The sequence below is a fragment of the Mustela nivalis genome, assembly GCF_964662115.1.
Source record: "Mustela nivalis genome assembly, chromosome: 6".
Classification (NCBI taxonomy): domain Eukaryota; kingdom Metazoa; phylum Chordata; class Mammalia; order Carnivora; family Mustelidae; genus Mustela; species Mustela nivalis.
Genome location: NC_139025.1, coordinates 5,202,727 through 5,210,280, shown reverse-complemented (window position 1 = coordinate 5,210,280; position 7,554 = coordinate 5,202,727). Strand labels below are relative to the sequence as shown.

Here is a 7,554-nt window from a genome sequence, read left to right as displayed (position 1 = left end):
CCAGGTATTTGTTATAATTAGAAAAGTCTTTACATCGCTCGTCACTACTTAGGGAATAAAGCCTCAGTTCCTTTGCACGAAACCGACATCTTTCACCCTCTCTAATTTCTCGATCCAGTGTCTTGTTCCCCTCAAAGATGGGGTTTCTTACCTCCTGTCCCCCGTCTCATTTTAATTTTATAGTTCTGGATCTTTTTATGTTGTTAAGCTGGTTCCTCTGCCTACATTTCATTAATTCATTACAGCAAGGTGTCCTGATTCTATTTTCTGAGCCAGGCACTGTGTGTGGACCCCCGACGGGAGGAAAGGGAAGCAGCGCGCCTTGCCGAGGAAACGTCACCAGCAGTGGAGATGCGGACCACGCCCTCATGCTGAATGTTGCACTGGAGGTGAGTTTAGGGTCCTCAAGGGGCAAGACCAGGGGGTCTCCCTCTACTGCTGCTGAGCGTCTCCTTCGAGGCTCTCCTGCGCTTAGCTGCCTGCCCCTTTGAGAAGAGACTGGGCATTGCTGGGCCTGTGCCTTGCAGAGTGCAGGTGTCTCTGGCCTCCCTCTCTGGCTCTTTTCCAGTGGCTGTGGGCCTCCTTCTGACTCCCACCCTCCGCACGGCCGCCTGCTGCAGGGGGTACAGCCCAGAGGCTGCCCGGTCTCTACTCTGGGCTCCCCAGAGGGTAATATGGTCCATCCTACAGATGTAGTGGGTTAAATGCTCAGGTCTCAGGCCTTAAGGCAATTTTTTTAAGAACTCTTTCTTGATTGGCCAATTCTCACCTTATATAAAAAAAAAAAAAGAAAAAAATTTCGAGATCAAAATCAGGATTGCGTGATCCTGGTGCAGGTCAGAAGTGACCTCGAGGTCCTGCAGCAGGACCCTCTGCCCCTCCACCCACCGCGACACTCACAGACAGACACCCGGGCCTCACCACCTCCCGTGTCCAGAGCCCTCTTGGCCGGGTCAGCTCCCTGCTTGCCGCTGAGCAAGTGGCCCATTGGGGTCAGGGCTGCCAACGTGAGTCTATGAAGGGTTGGGTGGGGGGGGGCGGGGGGGCCCATCCCTCTGCGAATACCTCGCCCTGTCGGCTCACTTGTACAGTAAAGGAAATCTGATTTTAAAAATAGAGCTTGGAAGAGGAGATGAGGGGTATTCAGGATCAGATTCGAGCCTGGGGCGGGGATCCGGGGAGAGGTGAGGACAGGGGAGGGGGGCACGCAGCCCGTGTTGCTGAGGAGGAAGGTGGAGAGCCAGGAAAGCAGAGGCAGGAGGGCGGAGGGACGGAGGACAGTGGGGCTTCTTTGTCACGTTCTCCCCTTCCCTGGCCTCTTGGACACTAGTGGTCACACCTGTGGTGCCAGCCGCCTGGACTGTCCAAAGGGACGTCGGGGCTGCGGTCAGGGGAAGACCCTCGTCTGCCTTGGCCTGCCTCCAGGCCATTCTCAGAGCCCCTTGGGTTGGAGGGCACAGCCTGACCGTCCGGGGGCCAGGTGACTTGGAAGTGACTGTCCCCCACGGGCTACTTCCGCTGCTCCAGACCCGTGGAGCTTTGCTGTGGGAGTGGGCACCTGGGCACATGAGTGGCTGTTTGCCATTTTACTAAACTAGTGTCAAGGTCAAGATGTTCCCTTTGTCGGGCTACGGCTGGGCTCCTTGGTTCCCCAGTGTGGACCGGTGTGCGGTCACTCTCCCCCTGCGCTTGCCGTTGGGATTTCCCTGAGCGCCCAGGAGTAGCTCGGGTGGGTTCTGTCGACTCCCGTGGACTCCTTGCTTGCCCCCTGCCTTGTGGATTACGACCATCTGGGCCTTAGAGCCACGAGACCCTTCCCACTCGACCCTCAGCAGCCAGCCTCAGTGGCTTCCCGCTGTTCATCCCTGGGGGTCCGGGGCCTGGGGCCTTGGCAAACAGTTTCACTGCAAAAACAGTGCCTGGAGGGGGTTGCCGTGACTCAGGGCAGATACGGAATTGCCCCAGAGCTGGGGCTGGGCCCCCAGGGCTTCTCCTTCAACCTCAAAGCGGCTGGAGGGAGCACCTTCTGGAAAAGTTTCCTCAGCCCCTTGCCTCCTGGAGCCGTCTGAGGGCAGCGTCCCTGACGTAGCAATATTCCTGTGGCCGGGTCCCTGTACCCCCCGCCCCCCTCCCTGCTTGACTGGCAGCTCTGGGGGCAGCTGGATCACTCTGCCCAGAATAACCCTGGGAGGGATTGGGAGAGGGGTCACATCAGAGAGCGGCCTTCTCCTTTGGGCTGCCCAAGTGGGCCAGGCCAATCAGCTGCTCCCCGGGCAGCTCTTGCCTTTCAAGGCAAGCGGGCAGGGAAGGAGCTGGCCAGCTGCTCGCCCGGGACCCATGCTGACTTTCAGCGTGACCTTCTCCTCCTGGGCCCTCAGTTTCCCCAGAGCTGCAAGGCGGGCTTGGGCGGGGGGGGGGGGGTGTGTCTTTTCATTTCGTTCCTGTAGCTCTGGGGTCCTGGGAGGGGCCTGGGGGTAACTTGGGGAGCAGCGGTGAAGGGAGACGGTTGGCTGTGTGGGTGGCGCTCAGGGACCCCCTCCCCACCCTGCCTCAATTCCAGAAGCTGGGGGTCCTTGTACTATTTAACAATAGTATTAGGGATTGGGGGGGTCCTCTCACTGTTTCATTTACAGAGAACTCCCCACATGTGAGTCATGGTTGGTTCCTCCCAGGGTCTGCCCCGTGCGACCCTGGGGCTGGGAGGGTCTCAGTGGACTCTGTCCCTCGTGGGGTCCTTCTGGGCTGGGTGTTCTTCTGGCTCTGTAGACGGGCCAGGAGCTGTAGACCTAGGAGAGGGGTGAGGGCTTTGAGGCAAACAAGGAGGGCTTGGCCTTGGTGCGAGTGGAAGTCGGGCCAGAGTGGGAAGCAGACTTCCTTCCCAGGGGAGGGGGGCCCTGTGTCAGCTGGAAGGGGTCCGAACAAGGAAGGGCTTGTGATGATCACTAAGACTCTGGTGATTTTTAGTTTCGGAACACCTGCTGTAATTGGACGGTCAGCCCTCAGCACTTTCACGCCTGGGTCAACTTCAATGTCCCCACTCACTCCGTGCGGCCACGGCGTTCCGCCTTGCAAGTGAGCACCCCAGGGCCTGGGGGCTGCTGCGGCTTCCCTGGGAGCCCTGGTTAGCAGTGGCTGTGGCAAGGGGGCTGAGACCAGCAGGCGCCCCCTCTCCGGGCAGCAGGCTGCTGGGGGCCGAAGCTAGCGAGGGGCGGGGTGCCGACGCGCGGAGGAGGGTGCCGTCCAGACAGGGGTAATTAGAATTTATTTATTGAAACTGACGTTTTCCCGGCGTCTGCTCTGTGTCAGGCAAGACCCCAGCAGCTTGACCTCCAGACCCTGACTTTGCTCCCACCGACCTTCCCCGTTTCGTGGCGCTGAGAGAACCCAGGTCAGGAAGGAAGAAGCAGTGTGGAAAGCCAGATTTTCCTGCTTCCTTCCACCGGTGGTTGCAGAGCAGGGAACGGGTACCCTGGGGTGGGGTGGGCGGGGACAGACAGCAGCCATTTGGGTGCCCCGAGGGACCGTCGGCCACTTTTGTTCCGTGGCATCCGTGTGCTCGGCCCCGTGACCCGACGGGAAGGCCAGGCCCTCCCTAGGAACGGGGGCCTCATGTGTGCCTCCCTCTCCCTGAAAAGCTCATGTGGTCATTGCCAGCTCATTTTGGCTAATTTGGTTGTCGGCAGAGGGACAGGACAGCTGGCCCTGGACCTGCTAATTATAGCCGCTCAAGTGTTTGAACGAGGTACTGTGTCCCCCATGTCATGGTTTTTCCTGCAGACAAACTAACACTTTCACCTTTGTTCCCAAGCGCCGTCCAGCCGGCCCACCCCTGGGTCACCCAGGCTCTGCACGTCCCCCAGAGAGCCGCCGCCCCCGGGGGAGGTCAGCATGGGACCTGCACCCCAAGTCTTACCTTTGACGCAAGCGTTCAGTGGCTCAGTCCCTGGGTCCCGCTGTCAGCTAGACTCTTTTTGCTTCTTCCTACAAAGTGATTGGATACGTTTATTTCTCTAATTAGGGAAAAGTCCAGGCTTTGGGTCCTGCGTGCACTTTGTCCCGTCGCCCACGGCACACCCCACACTTTCTTCCTTGCTCCCGTCCCAGGGCTGAGTCACTTTACTGGGTCCCTCCGTTTTGAGTCCCTTGGGGGGGTCCCTCCATTTGGGGGTCCCTCTGTTTTGAGTACTTCCTATGTGCCAGACACCGTCCTAATTCTTTGAATCCTTATGACGATACTGAAGCTCTTATGTTAAGAGCTTTTCAGAAGAGGAATTGAAGGCTCAGAAGCAAACGTCAAATCTTTAGGAGGCCTGACCCTCTTCTCCCACGAGGCCTGACGAAAGGCTGTGCCTCTTGCTGGCCTCAGACAGCGCACGACCCCCTGAGGTCCAGAACCGCGCTCCTGATCCGATCAGCTCTCCCTGTGGGCTCCTGAGCTCTCAGCGAGACCCCAGTTCTTGCCGGCCCCAGCAAGGGCCAGAGTTGATGTGAGTCTGGGATCTGGGCCCCTTGTGTGACCCCAAGTACATCTCTTAGCTCCCTGAGCTTCAAGTTCATGGCTGGTTCTAAGTAGCATCTTCCCTCACCCAGGGCCGTGTCCAGGGGGAGCCTGTCCAGGGGGACCCCTGTGCTGTTCTGTCCTAACCCTGGTGTCTGTGTGCACGTGTTACTCCTTCATCCCGCCTGCTGCTGGCACACAGTGGGGCTGCAGACAGCAGGTGAGGCCTGAGAGGTGGGTAGAACTCTGAGTGGTTTCCTTTCTCCCTTTCCAGGCGGCGGGAGGTGAGACCGCGCTCCCCCACGCCCCACCCCCCGGAGGAGAGCAGATGCCTGGCCCAGGATCAAAGAGAAAGGTCTGCAATGTGAATTCATTTTTTCTGAGTTGTAAGTTTGGATCATTTGTAAATGTGTATCCCGCTCAGGATGGAGCTAACCTGAACTCTGTAATTTGCAGGGGAGGCTCGCTGCCCCTTGGATGGGCAGTGAGCTCTGGGTTCCAGAGGCCAGGCCGCGGCTGCCCCCTGGGATGGCACCCCTGCTCAGAGCAGGGTGGACGTGGGCCTCCTAGGCTGACCTCCCAGCAGACCAGGTATGTACGCCCTGTCTTTACACCACATAGGTTCTGGGTAGGTAGACACCTGACACCGCGTTCATATGATACTATAATTAAAAATCCAGAATAATGCTGTCGCTCTGTTATGTATGTCATCACGGGAGGTGTTAACATCTCTGACCATGTACAGAGGGAGACCTTTCTGGTGGGGGCTCCAAGGGGAGCCCAAGGGGCCTGCTAGGTGGGGGGTGGTCAGAGAGCACAAACTCCCCTGGGTGACCTTGGTCACATGACAGTGAGTCCCCCTCCTCTTCTGGAGGATGGGGACTGCCCTCTATAGACATTGATACCTTAAATAAAATGGAACATGTCTGGCACACAGTAGGTATTCAACGCAGATAAAAATCACTCTTTTTTTGAGGCGGATCTGTCCCCTCCCTGTTGGAAAGCCCTTCTTGTGTTTATAGCACCCAGAGGGAAGTCGAGGGGAGCAGGGACAGTCGGGGGTCAGCATTGGGATCTGGAGAGCCTTTTCTTGAGTTAGCTGTATGGCTTGGACGGGTGGTGCCTAGATTTACGAGGCCTTCCCGAGCAGCGAACGTCTCCATGTTGAATTACCCTGGCCCCCGGAGGTGGAGGCAGGTGACAGCAGCCCGGGAACTGTATTTTATTTGTCTTTATCCTACCATATTTCATATCTGAAAAACCATGACAAAATACCTTAAAGTATTCACGAGGACCAAACCCAGGCCAAAAGAAAATTCTGGGTAACAAAGAGCAGAGCCTCAAGTGCGGGAAAGGCGATTAGGAGCTGCTCATGCTGGCGCAGGGCTGGTTAACCTGGGCTTGCATTTCTTCCACACGAAGTCATGGTCAAAAATAGATAACTGCCCGGCAGAGGGGAGGAAAGTTCTAGAAGGTCCCTGTCTGTGCTGTGGAGAGGGGAGACTCGAACCCATGGATCAGTTAGCTGATCTGTGCAGAGGGAGGCCAGGGGAAACCAGACAAGGGCTCACAGTGATTGGGGTTGAACGTTGGCTTAGTTTGGGGTTCTGGGGGGCGTCTCAGAGCCTCTGTGTCTCCATCTTCAGATGAGACTGAGATGGTGTCTGCTGCCATTAGCGTGTAGCCCAGTGCCTGCGCAGGGATTCTGACGGCTTTGACAGCTGGGAGGGGACCGGGGGAGTGGAGCCCGGAGCTCAGTGAGCAAGCCGGAGTTGAAGTGTCTTGGGGAGGGGTCACAAAGGGAGGCCGGCGAAGACCTGTGGGGTAGCTCCCCTTTGTCCCGAACCGACAGGTCAGAAACACCCGAGCCTTGAGCCGCACTCCCCCTTGATGAGAGGCGGGGAAAAGGCAGCTGTGGGGGTCCGCGCTGGGATCTAGCGGTCAGGGGACGGCTGTTGACGGCGCATGTGAGCCTCGGGGCCGCTGCTCCCCGGAGGGCCCGTGTGTCCCCTTCCCCAGGCTTAGCTCATGTAACATTCTCCCAGAGTTCTCATTCCAGCCAGCTAATCCCCGAAAACACGGGCCAGGACATTCGCTTTTGGGGCCTCTTAAAGACCGAAAAGGAAAGTCCTCCCCAATGGGTGCATTGGAGACCCCCCCGCCGGGATCTGCACGATCGATCCCGGCTGAGAAATCGCAGCCCGCAGGCCCACACCTGCTGGCCTCCTGTCACCGACACGCCACCGGGAGGCCCCCAGGGCTCCAGCTTTAGAACACATAAAATTAAAAGAGGAACGATCTCGGGGATAAAATAAATCCCCGCGTTTGCCGAACTTGTTTTGGGGATGTGTACCCTGTCCTGGGCCTTCTGCCAAAATGCTCCTCCTTGTGTTTTTTTAAAAAAGGAAAACAACCCACTCCCCCCCTACCCCCAACAAACAAAGGAGAAAAACCAAAAAAAGAAAAAAAAACACTCATGCGAAGTGTTTATTTTAATTATGCAAGGAATGCACGGAAAATTAATAGACTCATTACTAAAAATCCAACACTGCGGATAAGAGCTAAAGCCCTGTGTCCCCCTCCCCGCCTCCCGCCCAGCTCCCCCCACCCCCCCCCCAGCATATTTGCTGCTGTTAACCCCTTTCAGGTGCGGAGTTCCAGATACTTTGTCCGTGCCTTCACGTATGTATATAAATAGACCTCTAAAATACACGATTTTGTTTATTTTTTACATAAGCTACATCGCAGTGTGCATTTTCTTCTGCTTATTTTTCTTCCCTCAGGAATCTGCCTGGAGATAATCAAGATCGACACCGTGCCTTAGAACGCACCTTAGTACCACCCTGTCATCTGAACACACCCGGGCTGGTTTAACCCCCTCACTGCTGTCAGGGGAGCCTCAGGTCCTTCCCCCTCCGGGACGGGACAAGGCGTGCGGGGCAGGTGTAAGTAATTTCTCAGGAGCGGGCTCCCGAGTGTTTATAACATTATCACCAATGAATATATGGATGCGTCAATTAGCAAAATAAAAGAGGGACATGCCTGGACGGATGATG

The 7,554-nt window shown here is 56.9% G+C and overlaps 1 long non-coding RNA gene across 7 annotated transcripts in view; it reads left to right on the top strand.

Annotated features, from left to right (window-relative positions):
* Positions 1-4,955: 4,955 nt before the first annotated feature.
* Positions 4,956-7,554, top strand: part of LOC309868143 — a 32,843-nt gene continuing 30,244 nt past the window's right edge. For all 7 annotated transcript variants that reach the window (XR_014313516.1, XR_014313517.1, XR_014313518.1 and 4 more), the window contains exons 1-2: positions 4,956-5,089; positions 7,282-7,443. This is a non-coding gene — a long non-coding RNA (uncharacterized lncRNA). The remainder of the gene's footprint in view (positions 5,090-7,281; positions 7,444-7,554) is intronic.